This window comes from Crocodylus porosus, unplaced genomic scaffold (assembly GCF_001723895.1).
Source record: "Crocodylus porosus isolate Cpor-Errol unplaced genomic scaffold, CroPor_comp1, whole genome shotgun sequence".
NCBI lineage: Eukaryota > Metazoa > Chordata > Crocodylia > Crocodylidae > Crocodylus > Crocodylus porosus.
The window spans coordinates 9,066,521-9,092,376 of NW_017728913.1; the positions used below are offsets into that span (position 1 = coordinate 9,066,521).

The window sequence follows — 25,856 nt, forward strand, 5'->3', positions numbered from 1 at the left end:
CCAGGGACTGCCCTGCTTTCATTTTACCTATGATTTTTTTCCAGGAAATTCTGCAGCTGATTCAAGTAAGTTATACTAGTATAAGGTTGTATGTCATGTGTCTGCTGATTGTTTAGACCAGTGAAAGGGATGATTACACAGTGCTATCTACCCAAACCCTGATTTTTTAAAGACTTAGCCTCCCTTTCTCTTTCCTGCCTTTCCTTCTCACCCTGTTGATTCCTCCTTTATCCAAGTACAAACTCATCCTTCAACTGCTTTGGGCTCTTACCTCTAACACAGTTACTTGTGCTTCCAAATACTGTGCTACCCACCATTGCTGCCACAGTTGCCAGCCAAGCCTCTGGGTGGAGGAAAAAAGCAGTACTTCCAGTTACCAGGCAACAGCCAGCCACTGCTATGCACATCTATAACAAGGTGCAGCTCTGCTATTCTTGTTCAATGGAGTCCACTGAATAGCAACTGCAGCTGCCATAGACAGTAGTAGCTCAGGGTACGTTACTATGCAAGGTGCTTCAGAGTTAAACTGAACATTCTTTGGAGAAAATGTAAAGCAAGAGCTGGGCAAAGAACTAACATAGCTGAAGAAAATGTTTGCATTTAAAAGTTTATATTAAATTAAACAGTAATGTGACTACCATAAGAGTATCTTTAAGAAAGTAGCAAAAGATATCTCATCTTTGTTATTCAAGCTGATCAGCACAAGCATCCCAGACAAGTAACTTCTATCTCTACTTCCATTCAGCATTGTTCAGTTGACCGAGCCCATTTTTCTCTTTTACAGGATAACACACCTACACTTCTGGTTCACAGGAGATGGACAAGGCCTTGTAGATTGTTTCAGTTCATGAGCATTTTCATCCTCTTCTAGTTCACAAATTAACCAGAATCTCAGCCAAAACTATGTGAGTTTTTATTGCTCTAGTCTGAAACTAATTCAGTCCAGATTCACTCATTTGACTTCTCTGACACTCCAAGCTGTTGGCTATTTTATACTAAACTAGAGAGATGAAGGCTATGTCCATGCTAACAACACATTTGAAAGTGCTAACTCAGATACTGCTAGCAGTCTACTCATGGCTGCACAGGCTGTTACTCAGCTTTTTTCAGCTTACACTGAGCACTGTGCTGCTACAACTAGACTGCTAGTTTAAAACTTACCCAAGTGTGTCTATACTACGCTGCTACCACTGCTGTCTATACTGTGACTGCAGTGCAGACATACCACAGTAATCCAATGTGACATAGACACCCTAAATTTCCTATACAGAAAATTTTTACTCTCTAAAAAGTCTCACTGTTCAGTATTCTCAGAAATGACAGCATGCTTTGGGGTGTAAAATCAAGATTTTTCTCTTAAACCTCCCTCTTTCTCTCTCATGAAATTTGCACCAGGTAGGCTCAGTCTTGTTCTTGAACATGGGCTTCAAAACACTAATCAGACCTCCAAGGAAGCCTTCAGGATGATTGACGTGAAAGCCCTTAATAAAGGCTTTCTGTTTTTGGCTGGGAAGTAGGAGAGCAGGCAAGAAAGGAAGCAGCTTGAGTTACTTGAAGGGATGAGATGGAGGCGTTTGAGCAACTGTGAAAGGAGATGTGTTTGATGAGCTCTGAATGGAGAGAGGGCAGGAATTGTAAGGGGTCTGGTAAAGTAGCCTGAAAATAAAAGTGATAGCTGGGTCATGGTTTTCTATTCTTACAACCAACGAGAGGGGTGGGATATTAAATGCAGGCAGGCAGGCAGCAAGTCGTAGGTGAATGGAAGGAACCATCCTGATTTTCAGTTTTCATAGATTGTGTCATAAGGAGCTTCCTAATGCTTTAAAGGTCATGTCCAATTTTCACACTTGACCAAGATAATATAAAGCCAGATTTTGTATTCAGATATGCACAAATCCTATGTATGGAAAACAACAGCAGTTTTGTATACAGATCTGTAAACAGAATTCGTAATTTGGCCTCCTGATAAATGATGGTGTTGCAAATCCTGAAAAGTTCACAGCAGCAAAGTCACTTTGCAGAACAGCCTGTGTTATGGCTTCAAAGTAGCTGGAGACCACATGCCCCAGGAGCAGCACCAGCAGGGGCCACACACTGCAGGGTCATCACAAGCAGGGGCCATTGGACCCCTTAGGCTACATGCCCTGCACTTGTGCAGGTATACACCCTGCCCGCCCTAGCTGCACCATGTACACAGGCAGGCATTCCCCCAACCTACTACATCATGTGCACACATGGGCAAGTTCGCCCCCCCTCCCATACACTGCTACATCACACATGTATGTTGGTGGGCATTTCCCCATGCAACCCAGCACCCTGCCTCACCTTCAGCTCCCTGTAGGCTGCCCTGTGGCACCACACCACATGGCTGCTCTGGGCTACCTTAGCACTATGCACTGTGTGCTGTGCCACACTGCCTGAGGCATTCAGTAAAAGCCAGGGGCGGAGGAGGAGCCCCAAGACCCTGTCTGTTCATGCAATGAGAGCAAGGGCCAGCAACCCCTAGCACACCTGTCACAGCTTGGCACATGAAGTCATTTTGCTCAGCATGCCACAGCTCTAGGCAGGCCCCTGCCATGAACCATGGAGCCTGGGCTAATCACTGCTTGGGCAGGGAGGCTGCAAGACCCGCTGTGAGCAGACCAGGCTCTGTGGTGGGTGGCAGAGGCCTGCCCAGAGCAGGGGCTGCTCAAAGCTCAACTCCTGAACCTCCAAGTGGCTGCACTGGAGTCTGGAGCCCCAGCCTGGCTTGTTGCAGGCAGCATGCATACCTCAGGGAACATAGAGGGGAAGGGGCTGGGGCTGCACTGCCACAACAAGGACCAGCCCCTCACACCTCCCCCACCATCTACCCCTGGCATGCCAACATCCTCCAAACCAAGGTTGCAGGGTTTTTGGGCACTCAGCCCAAAAAGATTGCCACTACTTGAGCTAGAGCAATAGGGGCAGGCAGTTGGATGGGAGCCTAAGGGCTACATGTTAAACCCTCACTGGCTGCTAGTTGGACAGCCCTACTCTACACCAAGAGGATTTAAATGCCAGAGAAATAATTTATTGCCTAATGGGAAGGCTACATTTTTCGCTCAAGTTTAACATCAGGAGATAGTTAGCATGTAACGACAACATGCTATACAAGAATACATGACAAAAACTACCAGATGTCAGAATAATATTTGTGCCTGTAAAAAGACATATGTCTTGTTTCAAGTTTTTGTTTAAGTAAAATTTGTTCTGGTGGCCTGGGCAGACAATATATTTACACGAGCATAATCAGTCCTTTTGCTAATATAAGAAAAGGAGAGTGCACACAATATAAATACCTATGCAGAGCTAATTTCACCCAATCCAGGAGAGAATAACCCCTGAAAAATTCAGAGGGAAACCCACACCAGTATAAATTACATCCGGGTATGTGTCATCTCCCCATATCTTATCCCAGGGTAGCAGTTTACTCGAGGTAAATGGGCTATTACCAACTTCCTACCATGTAATCACAAGGTGCTACAAGTATCTAAGGTGTGCAAATAATCTGAGATACCTGCTTCTCTGTCTGCTATGGATTTTGGTGAAAATTAAATTGATTTGGTATATCAATGTAAGTTACACCAATGTAAAATGTGTCATCTGTCCATGCCTTTTTTTTTCTGAGAATATATCAAAGTAAAAATAAACTAGATTTCATGGTGAAGACTATTCAAGCCACTTCTCCAGAATCATGTTCTCAAGTGGTTTTACAAGTTATTTTGTTTGTGTGTGTGAAAACAAAAACTACTTTCCAGAAGTGAAAAATGTATTTCACGGTGCAAAGAGCTGTGCCAAGGCTACTCCAAACCATTGGAGGTAAAACTGCAAAAGCAGAGAAAGAAAGATTTTCTTCTGTTTGTTTTTGTTGCTGATGAGTTACAAAAACCTTGGTAGAGTTGATAAACTGGGGATCATCTCTGAATACATTATACCTATTGTAAAATGTATCCTTTCAAATGAGGCATCGCCATTCCTCACAAAATCAGTGACAACCTACTACTTTTATTGTTAAAAATGATTCGTATGAGAAAAAAAATATTAAACTGATTTTATAGAAAGGCTTTACATTTTCTTTAAAAGTAACTGGTTTTTCAAAACCAGTCAACTGGCTGATACAACTGACTAGCCCTGAAGATTTCACGCTAGAAGGGCAGTTTGTTTACTTTGCACAACTCTCCCAGACGCCAGTTTGCTTAGCAAAACTATGGATGGTGTCAAGCAATGTTTAGCAAGTGAAGTTTTTTCTTATTTAGACCCTCATTCTGTTTCCTTCATTTGGCAGAAACAGATGGAATTTGATTTTCTCACAATTACTATGAGCTGAGAATAACTAAATTGTTGCTATGGAAGTGGAAAGGTACAACAACAAAATTACATACAAGTCTAAAAATATGGTTTCACATACAGACTCACCACAAATAGCAGATTACAGTAAATCATTGTATGATTACACCTAATTATACGATATGCGTAGGCTACCAGTGCCATAAAATTATATTTTTTAAATTTTTTCTAATTTTTTTTTATTCCATTCATTTGTGCAACATGCTGGAGTTTTCCATAGCATGAGGGCTAGACCCTGTATGAAACAGATGACAGAAATGCAGCTCCCCATTGTAACTCATGGCACTTCTCAGGAAGCATCATGAGTTACAATGATCCCCTGGACCCAACAGAAGTACACTGTTGAGTTTGGGGGATTAGGGAATCCAGCTGCTGGCTGTAAGCCTACAACATCCCTCCTCCCTCCCAAACCCAGCACTCTTTTCAGAATGGGAGAGGGGAAAGGAAGCAGAGGGAGCTCCTTCCAGTGGTTCCCCAGCAGCACTGAAGGGAGTAGGTGGATTGGAGCCCCCCAATGAAGTGGGGGGCTCCAACCCACCTGCCCCACCCTTCAGCACTGGCTGAAAAAAAACCAAAACTCCCTCTGCTCTCTTTCCCTCCTCCCATTCTGAAAACGGCACCAGGACTGTGAGGCAGCACAGACAGAAGTTATCAAAGCCACTCTGTTTTGGAGCATTTTCATCTGAATCCTTCCCAAACAATGCTATAAGAATTAGTATTACAAAAACAACTACAATTACAAGTAAAGGTTAACTTGGAATCACTACTATTATTTCTCATAGTACACTTACAATCCTAGAATGCCAAGAACCAAATCCCCAGATATACTTTCATTCGCTAGTTATGGTTTTAGGGTTGGTCTCAGCAGTGATAGGAACACATCCCCTTCCTTCGATCCCACTCAGGTGCTCCGCGGCTTCAGCGTGAATGGGAGTTCTTGTTCATGGAGAGGGTGGTTCAGGTGATCAGCCTGATCTGGCCTACACTTGTGATTCTTCCTTCGGTGTCCTGCAGGTGAGGTTACCTCCAAATTGGGACTGTAGGTTACAGTTTTTATTCGGTGAGTTGCCGTCTTGAGCCCCTCCTACCCAAACCTGTCACTACTCCCAAATTTGGGCTCGGATCTTACTTAACAGATTTCTGCTGGGCTTTCTGTTTGTCTTCTGCAATGGAATTTGTCCGCTGACTATTCAGTTTCTATGGGAGATTTTCCACACCACTGCAGTGACCTCTCTTTCCCAACACCCTTTCAAAAGCTTCTAGGTTTTGATCTCTCAGAATGTTTGCTTAAGAGTTGTTTTAGGTTAACTTTGTTAAAGGCCTCTAAAGATAAAATCCAAGAACCCAGACATTCAGCATGTAGGCAAAAACAAGCAATGAGCCTAGATAAAAAGATGAACCTTGCCTTTTTTCTAAACTGGCTAATAGGTATTTATTACAAGCATTCAAACTATTACATTCAATATGACAACTCCTAGTGGACCATGTGCTCCTATGCTCATATACTGCACATTTTAGAATATTCTCCAGATACTGCAGGCAATTTTCTCAAAGCATTTGTCAAAAACTAGAAGCAGGACTCCACATTTTGTACAAATCTGACTCTTTACAGGCAATGTGTTATCTAACGGTACAAAAGAGAACAAAATCCGGACTTTCGTGACTCCTGATGCCACAGAATTGGCTCAGAAGCCAGTGTTCCTGAGAATTTTTCAGCTGACGACTGCTTCTCTCTTGAAAACATTTATTTCACATTTCTGTCCTCAATCAAAGGAACAGAAAACAATTACAGTTAAGGGAACAGCCCTCCCAGCCACTCAGACCCCTCTGACTATGCATGCTAAAGTATGTATCTTCTGTGATCATCCCTCCAAACTTGTTGAAGCATTTTTCATCCCACATCCTGTAACAGAACCTCATTCCTGATTGGGATCTCTGAATGCTATAGTACTGGTTATATAATAGTCACACTTCCTAATTATAAGATACTCCTATATAGTAAAAAGGTCTATAACATAAAATATGCAAGACTATTAACTCATTCCCTAATCCTATTGTATGTCTCTTTTATAAATATAAAATTATATAGGGCTCTTGTACTCAGTACAGCTGTTGACTCAGCTGTAGTTCTGTGTCCCTCAGACCAACTACTTGATCTGTCTTCAGAAAAGCATTAAACCCTGAGAGGTTGAACATACCAGAACAAAGATATGAGTTTTTAATAACTATAATCAAGAAGTAGGGTTCAGATGGGAGATTTGTGCAAAACAGAGCACATTCAAAAGATTTACAGTATATTAGAAATAATTTAATGTACTTTATACTTTTGAAGTTTTGCTTTACAGATAAACTCCATGGGTTTCCTGGCAGAGCTTCTCTACCACAACAGTTTATACAGACCATCTGTGGCATGCCAGAAGCTTCCAGAATGTTCTGCCACCTGACTTTAATTCCTGAAGCTTTTTGTGTCATTCTGCCAATTTTCATCCATACTGTGTCTGCTTCCAGCACTGAAACCAACAAAAAGTGAAATATAAGTGTAGAATATGCACAAGATAGTATATTAAGAATCAATATGAGGTAAGTAAAAAGAGGAGAGAGAGAGAGAGAGAGAGAGAGAGAGAAAGTAATGAGCTCATTAGTGATCCTTCAGATTAAAACCCAGGATTTGAATTCTTATTGTATATTGTTTTAAATTATGTAATACGTCTATTGTTTTGTCCGAGGATTAATAGCAGAAGCTTGCTGTTGTTGAATGTTAGTACTCACAGGACATGAAAGATTGGGAATCTCTATGCTCTATCCTTACTCTTCTGCAGACATTTTTTGCTACCTAAAGCAAATTACTTAGCTTCTCTGGCCATGTCCCCATGAGCAGGAATGTGCAGGTTGCAGTGTCTCAAAGCTGCCTATATTTGCAGTGCAGTGGCAAAATTAAATACTGGGAAATCCCGGTATCTAAAAAACCCACATCAGAAAAAAGGGGGGCAGCGCACTTGGATGCAGCATGCACAACCCAAAACCGGAGCCTGGCCGACCAGAGACATGCTCCAGCTGCCAGCCAGGTTCTGTTCACCTGCACCACCACTGCTGCAGCCCCAGGAGGGCCCTAGGGCCCCAGGTAAGGCTGCTGGCCCCAACTTCTCCCACTCTACCCGGGGTAATTTGCTGTGTACCAGAAAGCATATGCAGGGACATTTCCAGGGACAACTAGCTGCAGCACAAATATGTGTCACTGCTAGTTGTCCCTGGGGAAATGCACGTTCCCACTCGTGGGGTTGCACCCTCTATGCTCAAGTTTTCTCATATGCAAAAATGGAGAGGATAACTCTAATTGGTAAGACAGAACTGACTGACCATAAACTGGGACCTTATTATGGAAACACTGTATGAGTACTTAAAATGAAAACCCCTCATTGCACATGTGCACTACAATAATCCAACTATGCTAAAGATGCTAAATAATCCAATATCCCTATGCTAAAGATGGCACTGACTCCAGTTCAAAAAGAAACTGTAAAATACACATATGTATATATTTTTTAAAACTTTATTAATGAATCCAAATGATCAAATAATGTATATAACATTTAAAGATATATCCAATCCCCTAAAATATACATCAAGACAGATCTTCTACCAATGATGTTCCCTTTAGTCAAATCAAGGTCCAAAAAAAGAATCTCGGGTTCTTTTTTTCTCTTCCTTTCAGCCTCTGACAGTTCCTGTTTTGATCAATGTTAAGCTTTTGTGTTTCTATCTCTGTATGTAACCTGCTTATTAATTCACCTTCTCTTTTTCCTCAGAACTCTACACAATATAACGCTCACTATCTTCTACTCATGTCTGCTTTTAGAGTTCAAATTTATTCCAAATCTGTTCTTAACTGTTAGCTGAACAGAAATTCAGCTAAATTTGGAAATTTATTCCAAATCTGTTCTTAACTGTGCACTGAAAGTGCACTTCCTTCAATGTTCAAAAAAAAAAAAGTTTCTCAAACTTCCTAGTTGGGAGGCAGAAGATTGTTTTTCAGCAAATTCCAAAAATTTCCAACAAATGTCTAAGTATGTGTCTTTTTTTCCTTCTCTCTTGTAGAACACTGACTTAACAGGACAATTTTTCAATTATGAACGCTTCCCAACTTTTTGAAACCAATCAATAATGTTAGGGCTGTCACATCTCTTCTAGGCTTTTGAAACTGTAATTGTTACAGCTACTAAAAGATAAGTGATGAATTCCTTATAAGTCTTATAGATTGCAGTTTTCAGGAAGGTTCAATAAGAATACTAAGGGTGTGTCCAGACAAGCCCACACATGCCTCTTGCCACATCTTAAAGCAGTTTGAGACATAGCAAGAGGCATGCTGGGAACAAAAAAACGTTCCCCACGCTGCATATTTGCAGCCTGGGCTCAAAATTTGATACCATATCCAGGTATCAAAAAAACAACATGCAGAAAAACATCTGAGGCAACCAGAGGGTCAGGTCATCCAAAGAGACACTAGTAGCCAGCCAGAGCATCTCTATGGTTGCCCCTTGTCCTGGCGCTGAAGCATGCTGCCTCCACATGCAAGGCAGCTTAGAGCAGTGCAGCCTGCGTGAACCTCAGCTCCATTCAAAGTAAGTAAGGAACTGGCGGTTGCGGGGACTGGAGTCGCGGGGATGTGTTCCATGCACACAGGACCCAGCCTGGCACAACAGGGAGTCCCTGTAAATGGTGTGGGGGCCTAAGTAATAACCCGAGCAGCCCAGAGCTGCTCAAAGGTGCACGGCACTGTGCCAAGCTGTGCTGGGTCGGGCCTGTGCAATTTGCCACACACAGCACCGGGTGCCAGGTGGCTGCGGCCAAGCCACACACTGCTCTGTGCCATATGGACGGGCTCTGCTAAGAGGCTCCAAGTGCCCCAACAGCTGCTGCTGCTCTGGGTGAGCTGCAGGCCATGCAAGAGGGCATGTAGGCCCTGCAGGGGGGCATGTGGGCCCTGCGGGGGGGGTTTGGTCCCGGGGGGGGCCCTGCTGGGAGGGGGCTCTGGGCCCTGCAGGGGGGAGGGGCAGTTAATTTGCTGTGTGGGGGCTGCGCCCTGTGGGGGGGCTGGAGACCCACCCCTCCTGAGAAGCCCTCCCACACAGTCCCCCCACACCCACAATCCCCCCACAGTCCCCCACATCCCTCCATACCCATCCACAAACCCAACTACATCCCCCCCAACGATTCCACCCCTCTCCTGCAAACCCCACATCCCCCATCACACAGCTACCAGACAGAATGAGACCTGCTGGCAGGAGCTGTGCTGCAAGGGCAGCTGTCCCCACATTCTAATTAGTGAAGGAGCCAGGGGGAGCTCTAACAGTTCTAAGATAAGAAAACCAAAAGCAAACATCAAAACATTTAGATATTTAGAATTTATTTTATTAGGATGAAAGAGACACTGGTAGGCTTCCAAATTGCTTTAGAATTGTAAATATATCAATAGAACATTGCCCAACTGATTGATCTCTCTCTCCCTATATATCTTTATGAAATAACATGGATTTGGGGCTTTTTAAAGAATGAATTTGGGGTTTAATCAGAGATTTTGCAATTTTTAAATAGGGAACACCAGGATTCCTGCTAGTGAGGCAAGTAAGTGGCATGACCCAGGCAGAGAAGCCTGTTCAGGGCTAGCACCCAGGACCCAGCAGAAGTGGCTGACCTCCCAGCCACTTGGGACCAGAAGGACATGCTTTGACAGTTTAAAGCAGGCCATCACACTGAGAACATCTTTTGGGCAATAGCTGCCCAGATGGCAGGGTGGCAGCATACATGGCAGTAGTACCGTACAAAGGCCAACTGTGCAGCCACAGCCTACTGGCAGGTGGCCCAGAGGTGCAGATGCCTGTTGTGGCCATGCAGTCCCCACCTGGGTCTGGCAAGTGTGCAGCCTTAGGGCCACATGCTGTCACAGGTGGCAGCAGGCAGCAGCCCCCACTGCCAGACTGCTGCAGTGGGTAGAGGGTGCAGGGAACTCTCAGTTAGGGCTGCTGCAGCAGTCCAGCTGGCACAAGGGGTAGTATCCCCAGATACCAATTGGCTGTACCTCAGAAGCTCCTGAAAGCAACCAGCCCTGAGTTGCTTGCCAGGACAGCTTTTTATACTGCTGTGACCAGCACAGGTGTTTCCTCTGGGCTCTTGCTCCCCTTGACTGCAGATCTGGGAGTAGCTAGGCAGAGTTATTTGGCCCTCAGTAGCACAACTTGCCCCACACCAAAGAGCATGTCTGGGCACATGCACTGAGGCAAAAATCCCCAACTCAAATTTGTGCTGCTCCTTTTTGAGCTGCTGCAAGCGCACATGCCTACATGTGTGGATTCACCCTAAGGGGTTATCTGACAGCTAGTATCCTACTATTTCCCTCACCATGTTTCCAACCTTTTTCCAGAACAATTTGACTCAGGGACTCATCTACCATACGTGACAAAATCCTTCCAATTGCATTTACATCTACAACAAATATTCTTAATAGAACAGCATAGAAACAGACTGACCCTTTGCCTAAGTACAGTTCTGAATAGAATTTTTTTCTAACCCAGGTTCTTCAAGATAAAGTTTTTTAGGGAAAATTTCTGTATTATGGTATCTGTAAAGAATATGAGTAACACTTTTCCTGGCCATTTCCATACTGTTACCTACTGAAATTGAAATCCCAGGTTTTCTCCCTTGGGACAGGAGACAAGGTAGGAATCACACGGGGAATAGACAGGTTAGTTGTCATTTAATGGATATCAATATATGAAAAACCTACCTCAGAGAGATAATGCAAAACCAACAAGGAGCTCTAACTTTTAATAACTACTAGGCAAGAAATTCAGAAAAGATAAAAAAGGCATGACTTATACTTGAAATAAAGCAGGTTACTTTTCAGTAGGGGAGATGAATTCCTGAAGGCATTGAGACAGGAAGACAAACAGTGCTGCCAACTCGGACATGAATTTAAGTTTTGCTTTCCTGTTCTAACCTATGGACCCTGAAAATTTGTATTCTAATAGATTACTTAAAAGCTATACTGTTTTGAAGCAATTGTCATGTATCACTGCAAAACATCTCCTGATTTGCACTTCCCAAAGAATAAACTCTGTAATACATATTCAAGTTATTTTGGACTCATTAAAATAATTAAAATGAAAACTATGGAAGCTGGGGGAGAGGTAGGGGTGAGAAAATGAGGGGAGGGACAATCTTAGAATAGTAGAACTACAAGTAGTTCTCCCTTTGTAAAAAAGTAAAGACCTAACATTTAGCACAAGAGAAAGACTATATGGCAACTGGAGGAAAGCCCACTCTGTGGACCCATGACAGCATGTCTATAATACATTCCTCAGAGGTGAACCTGCCTAAGAATAAACCTCCAAGCTTTCAGACAAAGAGGTTCAGTTCAGCTGTTCCTGTGCAATTCCATTTAGGTTAGATATCTGCTAAAACACAGACATATCTGAATCCAAATTAATTTTTTGTTCAGTTATGTCCTAAAGCATTTATGAAACACTTTTTGCCAATATTTTCTTTGATGATCCCAACATATGTACCCATATTTATCAATACCTTCTGAATGTCTCTGATATTTGTTTGTGTTGAACAATACTCAACTTATTCAAATAGATAACTGGCCTGTAAAGATTACTGAAGTTTTTACACTGTGCCAGGTTTAAACAAACATATTTGATTAACTTTTCCTCTGCATTCAGTCACTTGCTGCATGTCTTTTTCAAAACAGTAACAGGAAAGTTCATGTATTTCATGAACCTTCTTATTTTCCTTTGCTTTACCTAAATATTAGGAATAAGGAATCTACATGTTTAATTTGATCTTGCAGTTTTTTTCTAAAGATTATTTTAGATAGTCCCCTAGCTCTAAATATTGACATTCTTATGACGCTCTGCAAATCTCATGAAAATCTGTTAAGGATCTAAGAGCATGCAATAAAATTTTTGTTCCACCTTTCTTCCCATATCCTTTCCCCTTTTAGAATGAATAATGAATTTCCTCAGCTACATGCCTCAGCTAATTTCTTTGTCTTAAATTTTAATATTAAGAACACCACCAGCTGTCATTTGCTTTGCAAGAATCCAGGCTATGAATCAAACCTACCTCACCCTCCCAGAAATGGTGTCCAACTACTGTCTGAGGAATGTAACACTCCTATGCTCAATCCTCTCTAAAACAATGTGCATACTGGTTAGTCTAGCCCTATCTTCAGATGCAGATCCTTAATTTCCTTTCTCTTTTATTCCTCACTGCATTCTCATTACTTCTTCTAAGACTTGGTCACTCAGTATTACAGTTTCTCTGGGATTTCCATACCCGTTATCATCCTTTTTGCTGCCTCCTATTTTCCCTCCATGCTATTAAATTTTTCTCTCTCTCCTCATTCTCTTCCCTGCTAATATCACATTGGCATAATCTATTAATCTATCTTTGATCCTATGAATTTTACTGGTCTCATATCTTTCAGTAGGCATTGCCAAACTGTGGTAGAATTTTCTGATGCATATGCACAAACTAGTTCAAACAGTCATCACGTGTACTGCAGCATACTAGAAAACACTTAAGAAGCAAAATGCACTCTCCTGCCATCAGCAGTGCATTGTTCACTACGGATAGGCAAATGGGCACTGTAATCTTCCTTAGATTACAAATGGCTGACTTCTTGCAATTCTGAGTCTTCAGCTGCACCAAGCTGCATAGATCAAATAACTGAGAGAAACACACAACATTCCATATTAAGCTCTCAAAGCCACAGAAACGCACATATACATGGCTAGTTCGAAGCAGCTGCAAAATATGCATCTGCAGAGAGCCCCAAGATCAAAGCCTCATCCCTCACTCTCGGAAGCTATTGCATAAATTACAGCCTGGTCTCTGCAACACTTGGAAAAATATAACCCACAGGGAACTGTCACCTGCCTCCAGAAGAAAGTTGTGGAATGGGGTTGGTTGTTAACATTGTTTCTTTATGACCCCAATGGATGGCAGGCTGCCCTCTGACTGTCCCCCTAGCTATGCAGTTTGCTGGACACTCCAGCCATCCAGTACCCAGCTTGAGAGGTGGCCAAAACTACTGATAAGCACGATGCCTTCCAGATCTGAAAATGCCTGAGACTTAGGTAAAGTCCATACACACACATCTACACACATCCTTCCCATTAACGAAACTTAAATTTATTTTCTCCAAGAACTCAGATTTTTGTGTTTTTCTTGATTTAAATTGTGTGAAAAACGAAGCTTGGCTGATGTTCAATGATCATCCAGATAAGAATTAGGAGGAACATCAAACTTAAATTAGACAAGTTTAAAACTAAAGCCAAAGAATGTAGTTCAGTGGCCTTCATATCAAGACATTATTTATGACATGCTCAAATTACAGGAAACAAATATCATGAAAGACATTAATGCTTGCTTCATTGTGTTTCTTTCTGACACATGGTCTAATACCAGAAATGCTTTAAAAGGGTGCTATAATTAGATCCAGTATGCAATTTTCAATAAAACATCTTTCACTGGGAAAAAATGCTAGTTTGTCAAAACCAAAACTTTACATTGAAATGTGTCAGTTTTGAAGAAATTCACAGCAAGATGATTTAAGGGAATCCCCATCTAGTGGTGGCTCACCAGCAGACTGGGGCAGGTGTCTGGGACCTGCCCCTCCCCTACAGCTCGTTCCATGCCCCTCACTCCTAATTGGGGAGCCAGGACTGGGAGCTTACTTACATTGTCCCTGCCCAGGCTCCAGTGTCAGAGCCCAGCCCAGCAGTAGGCAGCTCCTGGGGGCAAGTAGCAATCTCCCATTGCCCAGCAGGAGACAGCTATTTCCTGACCCCATGCTCCCTGCCAGGCCCTGGCGTAGCAGCCAGGGGGAGCCTAGAGCTCTCCTTGGCTGCTGCAGGGGGCCGGGGCAGAGCCAGAGTGGGCAGGAGCAGATTTGCTGCCAGGAGCAGCAAATCTGCTCCCACATCCCCGCACATGTAGATGCCTGCCCGGGGTGAGTTTACTCTCAAGTAATGTATTCAAGAGTAAACCCATCCACTTCATTTGTACTTGTAGACATGTCCCATATGTTATAGAATTTAGTAAGAATCTGAAGTGTAGAATTATAAATTCTGAACTGTAGAACCAATAAATTGTGAAAGAACTATTCTGTAGCCTACATCTGCCCCTGTGGCTATACTTTAGTATTCACCAGTCAAACTCACTTTCTTTTCCTTAGTATTAGTAGCATCTCCCCTAAATTTGCCATCTCCTCTTTTCAACATCTCTCTTGTTTCTCTGTTTAACACTACTGATCTCTGCACAAGTTGCCAATGAACCCAGAATTGCTAGAATGCAGGAACACCAAAGTCAGTGGCAATGCATAAGGGGTTCATGGGGGTGCATGTGCACCCCCTAAGAGCAGCAGTGCACCCCCTGACAGCCACGCTCACTGCTTAGGCAATGGGCAGGGGGGGCAGGCGGAAGTGTCAGTGCCCCCCCTGCAAGTGCCAGCCGATAGCTCCGCTTGCTGCAGCTGCTTTCGGGAGTGGCTGCAGCTGCTTCTGGAAGTGGCTGCAGCGATCGGGCAGTACCTGTTCCAAGAAGCAGCCGCAGTCACTCCTGGAAGCAGCTGCAGCAAGTGCAGTGATCGGCTGTTGCAGGATTGACCGGGGGACCCCCACCCCCTGACCACAGGATCGCCCACAGGGGCTCCTCCCTCAGGTTGGTGGGATTGGTCACAGGGGGGGCATGTCCCCCCTCTGACTAAGGCAGCACCAGTTGCCCATGACCAAAGCCATGTCCACTTTGCACAACCACCCCGGCAACAGTTAGCAGTGGAGGTAGTATAACAGCCACAATCCCTGAAGTGGCTCATCTTTTCTCACAATGAGAATCCAAGGAGCAGGCCAGCCAGGCTTAAGGAAGAATGGCATCCAAATACACCATTACAACATTTCACAAGATCGGATGCTTCAGTCTCTCTTTCCATATACTGTCCTGTTCTCTCCTTTTTCTTTCCATGGTTATCAACATGTTTTCCCATTACACAAATTTGAAATCTTGGACTCTTTATTTCCCCTTACCTGTTCTCCCTTCACATCAGGTGCTTCCAAAATGTAACTTTAACTCATATCCCAAATACCAGCTGATTAGAACACTGTTGCAATTACTATCCTCCACAGCTGTCCCTGTTTATAGTGCAATCTACCAAACTTCCCTCCACACTGTCCCAAATAAAAGAAAGCTCACAGTTAATTAATTATCCTTCTGCAACATGAATTTGTCATATTCAGATCAAATTGACAGATAACGTCATGTCAAATGAATGAAGCCAAAGACAAAGCCCCAAGTTTCATGTAACTAAACAAACAGTGACTGGGCACCTTCAAAACTTTATGAACTGCCATCTGTACTTAAGAAAACATCTAGTCAATCTCTTAATTAAATAAGATTGAAAAACTACTGTGACCTTTTAAATTTACTTTTGACATTCACAAAGAATCATGTTCCAGAATGAGTGGCATTGCATCATTTATTGTAATAGGTTGAAGCCAAACCTAACAAGATCTTTGAAGGTCTTGAATAGTCTGTTTGCAGTGAAGTCTAGAGTCTCCCAGAATTGTTACCTGGCACATGTACTGTACTGTCATCTCTCTTGAACAGATTGTGAAATTTGCAATTTCCTAGGCAAATTTTTGTGTTGCAGTCTACCCTGATTTTTTTCCTCTTGTCAGGCTGCTCACTTCTCATACCAGCTGCTCCACCCACCTGTTCCTCTGCCTATAACTTAACAATTTCCATCTGATATAAACTACAGCAGACCGAGACAGTGTAAACTTTCAGTGTGAGATGATGGCATGGGGTGACTCAAGGGGGGCAGAATGTCTGGCAGCAGATGTATCACCAATAACAATGTTTTAATTAAGAGAAACTGAATTCAGCAGTGAGAGCTGGGATAAACCTCAAAGAGCTGAAGTCATGTGGGCTGCACAACCTCAGCTCCCATTGATTTGGTTGAGTAGCTGAAGGCCATCAGCATCTCTTAGATTCTATGACCTGGAGTTCTGCCTTCTGGCAAGCAATACATTTCCTAAGCTCTTCTTCTAGAAAGATGTTTCCAGGGAGAAATATTAATTACTTCCAGAAAAAAATACCACAAAACATGCTCCAAAGCCTTCTGATTTGTTTGTTCTTAGTCCAAATTTTTAATTATTTATTGGTTTCCATCCAGTAATGTGAACTATCTGTCTGGTAAGAATGTTGACTTAATGCCTCAGTCACTCACTAAACAAAAGACTCAAACATAAGTTAATACTGCCATTGCAAAGCATCAAATCTTTTAAAATGAAATATAAACATACTGAATTTTCAAGGTTATTTTTGCTCAGTTTATTAGTTAAATGAGAAGAGAAGGTTTTCATGATTCTCTCAATCTGGTTGCAAATTTTTCCCCATTAGAAGCAGGAAGCGTGGAGGATCGCACTAATTAGTTTACTAATTTTAGATGTCATATAGCGTGTTTTTGATTTTACATTTGTTTAATTGTGTTTATATTATTCAATTCTGCTTAGTATTGGCAAGGGTTTTAAATATTGTACAAAGGCAGTTTAGTTTAATAATCTAGGGGGCTTGTTTATTTGTTTAACTATGTGTTATAAAACACTGTTCAACTTATTTATGCAAGTAATGCCACGGCCTTCATCAGGACTGCTTGTGTAAGTAAAATGAGCAGAATTTGGGTGAACCTCTTTTGTATGGAGCGCCCAAGAGATCATAAGCTTCACCTGGCAAACTGGTAAGTACCCTTGTCTCTGAATGGTGTCCAGTGGAAGGAAACCAGAATTTAGGGGGTATGTAGACAAAACAGGGGCCCTAAATTGAAATGCTGGGCCACGTGTAGACAAAATGAGGGGCGTGTGTGCACGACACTTTAAAGCAGGCTAAATGCTTTTGCATCACTTTAATGGTGTCAGTATTTGCACGCCTCAGCGGCATATTGCGCATTAATTCTGCTGTAGGAAATTTAGCATTGTAACGCACCTTAAATGACCTGGGGCACAACAAACTAAAACTCTGAGGAGGAGGAGCTGCCCTACAGCTGTGGAGTGAAGCACCGGGCTCCCTACAGCTCATGGGCTCTGCAGGAAGCCCTGCAGACAGCCTGGCAGCCCTCCAGGAGGGCAGACTCCACCCAAATGGGTGGGGGGAAAAAGCGGCCTGCCTGCCTGAGCTGCACAGAGGCCTGGTGCTTCCTGCCATGGCCACAGTGTCCCCCACCCGGAACTGCCCAAGCTGGGTGCCTGTGGGCAGGTGCCCCCTGGGGGGGAGGGCCACCACTGCTGTGGAAGGAAGCACCAGCCCCACCACCCCCAACCTCCCACAGCCCAGGAACCATTCCACCTGCTGGCAGCTTGCCCTCCCCTCCCCACTGCCCAAGCGGCAGGTAAGTCAGCGTGTGCATGACCGGGGGGGGCGGTCAATCAGCCCTAAACTGAAGTGGTGTTTTTAAAAACCCACCACTTCAATTTAGGGCCCCCGTTTCATCTACATATGCTCATGGGTTTTAAAAAACACTGCTTCAATTTAGGGCCGATTAAACCCCTGTGTTATGCACACACCCCACTGACTTAACTTCCTCTCCAGTGGGGAGGGGAGGGCAAGCTACTGGTGCATGGAGCAGTCCCTGGGCTGTGGGGGGGGAGGGCTGGTGCTTCCCTCCACAGCAACAGGAGCCCCTCCCAGGCAGCATTCACCTGCAGGCACCTGGCTCGGGCAGTCCCAGGGGGCACTGCAGCCACAGAGGGAAGCATTGGGTCCCCACGCAGCTCAGGCTCATGGTGGGGAGGGAAATCAGGCTCACCGCTTTTCTTGGGCAGAACCTGCCTTCCCAGGCTGCTGCCAAACTGCCTGCAGGCCTTCCTGCAGAGCCATGGAGCTGCATGGAGCTCGGTGCTTTGCTCTATGGCTGTAGGGCAGCAAACTAAAACTCCTCAAAGAAGATTTAGTTTGCTGCACCCCGAGTCATTTAAGACGCATTATGCCGCTGAATTTCCTACAGCAGCTGGAATTAATGCACAATACGCAGCTGAACCATGCTAACACCAACAACATTAAAGTGGTGCAAAAGCATTTAGCCCACTTTAAAGTGTCATGCACATATGCCTCTTGTTTCATCTACACATGGCTTTAGCTGTTACAGCAACAGAGGCTGGAAATGTCTGTTATGGTAAGATATTCAGCAATGATTCTCTGTCAAGTTACAGCAGCATCTTAGACACCAAATAGATATTTTAAGGGTGTCCAAAGAGCCATACAAGTGTTAGATTTGCAAACGCCTACACATGATTTACAAGACGAACCCAGAGTTCACATAGGAATCCATAGCGTAAAAAAACATTCTGACCTTTTTGTGGTCTTTCTGAATCCTTTACAACACAAGAATTGCTCTGTTATTTGTCTAGTCAAGAAACAAATGAAAGCTAGGAGCTGGCATTTTCCAAGGGGTGCCATGAGTCTAAATAAGGCTAGGAACCACTGATATACAGAAGTCCTCTCAGTCCAAGTGTCCAATCAAATTTGGAAACAGAGGTACAACATCAAAATGGGCAGCAAAAGATTTATATGTGGTGCTGAGTTAATGCACATGTAAAATTGAACATCAAGCATACTCTATTTGGTTGGAAGCATCTGTTAGCTGAAAAATGATCTCCTTTCCCAACAGATGTAACACTACTATAGCACAGAAAGCAATAAATTCACATGGATGGGAGTTGAGAAATCAGCCATATTATTCATAGGATTAGCACAAACCAATTTATATCAGGCCTTTCTCTACTCCCATTGAACTCACTGATAGTATATTCATTTACTTCATCTGAAAGTGAGATTGTATATTGGGAGCAGTCATAGGCAAATTCAGGATTTTTAAAAGAGTGGGTGCAGGAACAGCTACGAGAGGGTAACTGCACCCCTACTCCAATCCCAGCTCTATCCCTCCTCCAAGGGACACAGACCATACCATTCAAGCAGCAGCTAACAGTGTTTTTTAAATCCCTGAATCAAGTAAGAATCTCTGCCCCCTCTTCCCCCCAACACCACCCCACCCTCCTATCATTCCCGTTGCCCTCTCTACTTACACCTCTGGACACACCACACCCACCCCCCACTGCTGCTGTCTTGGACAATCCTGACCCATTCCTGCTGGGGATGTGGGGATCTTGGCTTGGCCATGGACAGCAGTGATGGTAGACAGATTCCCTAATTTATAAGGTGCCACTCTGTCCTGCCTTCTCCCTGACTACTGGCTAACTACCTCTCTTGTAACTCACTGTAACGTATTAATTTGTCAACGCCCTCAGCCCCAAAACATGGACCTCATTCAGTTTTCCAAACAAGAAAAATATCAAATCCAAAGCACCAATGTGAAGGTTTATCATCACAACTGGCTTACAACTTTATAAAAACGAATGCCACATATGGACTGAGAATGTTAAGGCATGTCTACACACCTTCAAAGGTCTACATTAGGGAGCATCTCAGTGAATCATGGCACACCAACCCAAGCATGCTCCACCCCAAACTCTTCTTTGGCAACCCCTCACAGCCAAGGATAATTGTCTTCCATATGGAAGATGCCTGTGTGTAACTTCTCTTATCATGGAAAAGCTGCTGCACATCAGCTTCCACACAGCTCTTAACAGAATGGGACCTTGATCCAATGGCAAGAAGACCAAGACAACCGGGGATCTCATTCTACTGCAGCCTTCATCTGCCTTCACAGCCATTGAGATTCTAACATTTTCTTTTGTCTGCTCCACCACTGAGGACTTGTAGACCCATGGCTGGGGATTGGGCAGGCTTATTATAGTGGCAACCTGTATTCACCATGTCACAGCACCGTCAAAGGATATATGCAGCTTTTCAGGAGTGAAATTGCCATCTGCTGTCCTTACCACATCCTGGTGGTGAGGTCACTGCTTGGTCCATAACTGGTTATTCATCAAAGTTACCCCTACTAATTTCACAGCTAACCTTCCCTGAAGGTCGTGCCACTGAGTAACAGTACAATGATGCCCCACTGACCCCAAACTAGATGTAGCATAACTAGTATGGTCCTCGATGTGTAGGTTGCAGAGACAGAGCTCTGTGTCCTGTGCAACTGTGGTGTACAGCTGCGGCAGCTGCTACTTTTGTGCTCCTCACTCCCCCCACCCCACGCATTGTGCATCACCATTAAATTTAATCATGAAATCAAAACAATTTAATTTCCAAAAATCCTGGTCCTTTTGTTTTTATTCACAGTGCACAATGCTGTATTTTAAGCTTTATTACACCAGATGGCAGACATGAGCCCTAGTCCTATTTACAGTAATTTATCTGAGACACTTCTAGTGTCCAGAGCTGAAGCAAAGAGCACAGTCCTAAAATCTCAGAGCTTTATTAAAGGTGACCTGATAAAATAAGCTACACATTTCAGCTGTTTTCACAATATAACATGTGCTGTATATGTGTTATAACTCCCCCCAAAATTTAGCATTTATTCCTGCTAGTTAACCTACATGAAGCTTTTGTGAATTCCCCAAGTTATCAATATCATAGCTTCTATATCAATAGAGCTTCTCTACCTAAGCCTGGTAAATGCCATTTCCAAATATATAGCCTGATTATGCAAATTATATATTACAGTTCTGCAAACATTTAAATGAATGCTTGACTTCACTAACCTGAGTTAGCCCTATGTGTGGGTACATTGTTTGTAGGATAAGATATTATAGTATAAAATATCAAATGTACTAACTTGGAATAATAAATATGACTTTTAAAACAAATGGCACATGCCACATATAAGCTCTAGAAAGATTTCATGGTAATTACTATAAACAACCTGTTGAATATATAAATGTTACACAGACTAAAAGCTGACCAGCTGTAGAATCATAGAAACAAAGAGTTGAGAAGGACCTTGACGGGTCGCTAACCCATCCCCCTGTGCAAGGCAGGATCATCTCTGTCTGAACCATCCCGGACAAACATTTATCTAACCTGCATTTAAAAAACTTCCAATGCCAGTGCTCTAACAACTTTTCTAGGTAATCTGTTCCAATGCTTAACCAGCCTCATATATTAAATGTTCTTCCTATTATCTAACCTAAATCTCTCTGGTTGCCATTAAGCCCATTTCCTCTTGTCCTGTCCTCAGTGAACATGAAGAACAATTTATCGCCATCTTTAAATACACAAAAGGATTGTTACAGAGACTGTTATCAAAGTCTCCCCCTTATCCTTTCTATCCTAATAATCCCATGAAGGAGAGGAATGCCATAAAACCAAAAGAGGGGAGGAACAGGGAAGCCACTTTTGAAGAAATATACTATAGTTGCTGGAATTTTGTGATTGACTTCAATAACCCACCTCTTTTAAAAAATGATCTTATTAAAGTAAGAAGGTCTATCAAAGGGCAAAAGCAATCATGTTGGAATGGAACTCTGTGCTAGGCAGATTATAAAATACAGTTTAGCCCACCATGAAACCATGGTATTTTCCTCTGAAATCTGCATCTGACTAGCTCATTATAGAACTATTTAGTGTATCTAACAACAGAAGCAGTTTTTCATTGAAGACTCAGTTTAGCAGGGAAATGGTGAGATCAGATATGGCTGATTAACAAAGAAACTCATGCCACTCCACCTTTAGAATAACCAAGACTGAGGGGATCAGAGTTTTACTAGAACAAACCATATAAGGTGTAGCTGGCCACAGTAGACCTGCATTGTAGGATGCCTGTCTCTTCAAAAAGGAGTTTGGGACTTTTACTTGTGATTAATCATTAAGGGTGGGAGAAATGGGCTGTATTTGTTTCAGATTCTGCCCAAATCGGGGACAGTAATTCAATTCGTTGATTCGGATCACTGTCCCCAGTACTATTTGGCCGTATCCAAATCTGAATATTCAATGCTGATTCAGAGAATCACCGATTTGGCCATAGACACAATTTTAAAATTTTTTTCTACATACCTCAAGGTACCAGGCATGGCTTGTGAATGCTGCCATGGTGGGACAGATGGAGCATCCAACAGGAGTGTGGGGAGGGGGGCCCCCTGCGTGCTCGGCAGCAAACCCAGAAGTGGACTGGAAGTACTCTGATTCGGTTTGGATTCAGAGATTCGACCACCGAATCAGACTGAATCCCCGCCGAATTTAATCAGGAACTGAAGCTTTGCCTGCAGGAACTGAAGCTTTGCCTGCTTTCCTACTGTTCATACTATTCAAACCCTGTTATTGGAAGACATGAGGAAAATACCCAATAACAAAAGCACTTACACCAGGACCAATCTAGCACACAAGTTTCAGAAGTACAACGCAGAAACAACCACCAATATCCTGTGTATTAAATCCATATCTGCTACTGGAACAGGTAAAAGACAAAAACCTTCATCATCCTATCAACAGAGTTACAGCAAATTGATATGTCCCTAAACATAATATGAGTCCTTGGCCTAATATAGTACATCAGTACGAAGCATATCCAAGTGAAAATACTGCCATGAAGTGGTAGGTTTACATATATATTTCTCCTCCAATGGCATATCTTATCTCAATCCTACTTTCCCTAAAGATCATCAACCATACCCAGTGGGTAAGCCAAATAAATAGGCATGTGCTCAGACCCATCTTGCACTTGTTAGGGAGAAAATAATGACACTGATCAAAAACAAAGTCTTTCAGGCATGCTGCTGCAATACTGACCTCAAAGAATCTCCCAAAACCCGCTGGGACTCATCTGGTTCCAGCAACAGAAGGATGACAACCATTTTAGCCAACATCTCCCTAATTTTCCCTGCCTATGAACAGTCCAAAAAGCAATGAACCCACATTTTCTACCATCCCAAAGAAAATCTTACTCCTTCACACCACAGATAAATAGTCAACACTTTGTATGGATCACGCACCAGTGCCTTCTTATTTAAAGAATACTCTTCAGGTTCTTAAAAAACTGAGAGAAGCAGATAGGATGATGTTATCTAGGCACCCCAGCAGCTAAATCAAATGACAGAATTGGCATTCTAGCACCCACTGGTGTAACATGTGCCTTGGCATATTCTTTCACCAATCATTTCCCTCAAAGTATAGATATTTACATGTCATAAGATTATTCAGTGATGCTTTTTCTTCTTTTCTCCCACTCTGCCTTCTCTCAGGCAATTGCTGCTTTTTTACACCACGCTTCCTTATAGTAACCCATATTTGATTAATCCCGAGACACGTTTGGCCTCAAGTGATCTGGCCTGAAGAGGATGCTGCCCCACTAGTTCTAAGCCTACTCCATTTCATCCTAACTGCCTTCCCTCAGAATACTTCACATGATAGGGCATGGGCTCCGACAATGATCTTTGTTGCCTCTGCCAAATTCTAAAAGCGTTTGCACCCGTTACAAAACAAAAATTAACAAATTAAGTCACAAAGCACATTTCAGGATGCCTGAGCCCAAGACCACCATGTTCCTTTGTCCTACAGTCTAAGGCCTTTATACCAAAAGGTAATTAGACATGCCCCTCAAACTCAGCAAAAAAAGACTTATGAGGAAACTGAGAAGCTATCTCAAAGTCACTCTATGGGTGATCCCAGGAATAACAGAAACAGGCAATGTTAAAATCATTACCTTTTGGAAGATGATACGAGCTTGTTGCCATTTCCAGCTTTCTAGAGCCTGTAGAAAGTTCTCCATCTCTCCTTCCTAGCTGTCCTCCCTCTTGAGAAGTATAGCACTAATAATATCAACTTCCCATCTCCTTGAACATTCTGTAGACCTTGTAAGCAGGTAAAGGTTGGGCTGTCACTGCCACTTTGCTCTTCCAAAAGTTCATTTGGGTCCCCACACTTCTGTCATAATTGTGCAGACAAAACCAGAATCCTTCCTCACCCTCTGAAGTCACAATCATCTCTGAAATATTTTCAGCAAGCACCATAACTCAAGCAAAGGGAGGCAGCTCTCAGGCCCCACATATATTGAACTATCCATTTTTCCTAGATCATACGACAAAAACTTTCCACTTGCCTAGTTCAGTAGCTGATTTGGTATAGTTGTCAGTCCCTTCATGGAAAGACTAATCATCTCCTTTCAAACTAGACCATCCTGTCCCAATAAGTATTTTCATAATTTATCACAGCTCATAGAGCTGTTAATCTTTCTCTCATTGTTCCTGTTCTTGGAACAATGAGTCTGTATGAGGTTGCATCTTTCATGAGGTCTCCTATCATTTCTCTTTTAGGATGAATGTCTCATAATTTAGTCTTAACAATCTTAAAAATGAAGGAAAGGGTTCTTTTTCCCTTCCAAGAAAGGTTATTTCACCAGCTCCCTATAAGAAGCAGCTGAGCTCTGACCACTTGTCAACACATCCTGACCTCTGCTACCCAAGGGTATACTGTCCATATTCACTCACATATCATATACACCTTTTCCCTAAAAATTAGCCCTCCAAAATTAGGGTGCATGTCCTAAATGGGGAAGCTGCTTGAATGTGCTGGAATGGAAGTCTTAAGATACTAGAATGGCTGTTGCTTCTCTCCTTTCTCTCTGGTAACATTCAGCAGGGGCAGAGTTTACTCTTCAGTTTACTCTTTACTCTTCATGAATGATCAGAGTTAGTCTTAACCCTCTCACAGCCACTGCCAAATTGGCAGTTGCTTTTCCCTGGGCAAAAAATGAGCTGGTTGAGGGTAAGTAAGCTGCTCCATGTGGTCAGCTTTCAGCTATGACTCTGGAAAAATCTTTTTTCTGCATTCAGCCTTTCCAAAACAAGATGAGTGCCTTATTTGAGGGTGCGTGGTATGTAAGGAAATGTGGTATTAGTGTTCTCTCACTCTACCACCACTTCTGTCTCTGGAACCAGGTCCAAAAGTCACTGGCACATAATTCAGCTTTGCCATAGGGTATCATCCACTAAGCATTCTAACAGTTGAGTGACATGAAGCAAGCAGCCCACAGTCTGTCATGGCTGCTCCTAGCCTGTTATACCTGTTGATTGGGGTAGTAAATTATTTTAGCTGGTGAGTTTTAACAAATTGCAGATAAACAAAATAATATACTAAAAATCAAAAATTTACTATAACTTATTTTAATTTTATTTCAAAAACTAATTTTTGCGCTGATTTATATTTTCTGAGTAGTGTATATAGTGGTGGTTGCATTATAGCACAAAATAAAATCTTACTTTTGTATATTAGGGGCAATGAGGTGTGTGTTGGGTGTGCACATGTGTGTGGGGAGATGCGGCTTCTCATCACACTGGACAGGTAGAGTGGGTAGAAGGTGGCTGGAAGATGGAGCCTCCATGCTGCAGCTTCCACCAGCCCTCCCCGAGCCCACTGCCTTGCTGGGCATCTGGTGCACATATGCCCATGGCCTCAACAACTTCCCCATGCTATCTGCTGCCTGGAGCAGTGCAGCAGGGCAGCAGCAGGAGGAGGAGGAGGAGGAGAAG

General features: G+C 43.0%; 1 long non-coding RNA gene across 2 annotated transcripts; it reads right to left on the reverse strand.

Moving 5' to 3' along the window:
- Positions 1–5,135: 5,135 nt before the first annotated feature.
- On the reverse strand, positions 5,136–20,180 carry LOC109309807. 2 transcript variants are annotated; one of them, XR_002101049.1, is made up of 3 exons: positions 20,169–20,180; positions 18,005–18,007; positions 5,136–5,516 (listed from the first exon to the last, which is right to left on the reverse strand). It is a non-coding gene; the product is annotated as an uncharacterized LOC109309807 (long non-coding RNA). The 2 variants fall into 2 exon arrangements; XR_002101050.1 differs by lacking the exon at positions 18,005–18,007 and having other exon boundaries at positions 5,136–5,520.
- Positions 20,181–25,856: the final 5,676 nt, after the last annotated feature.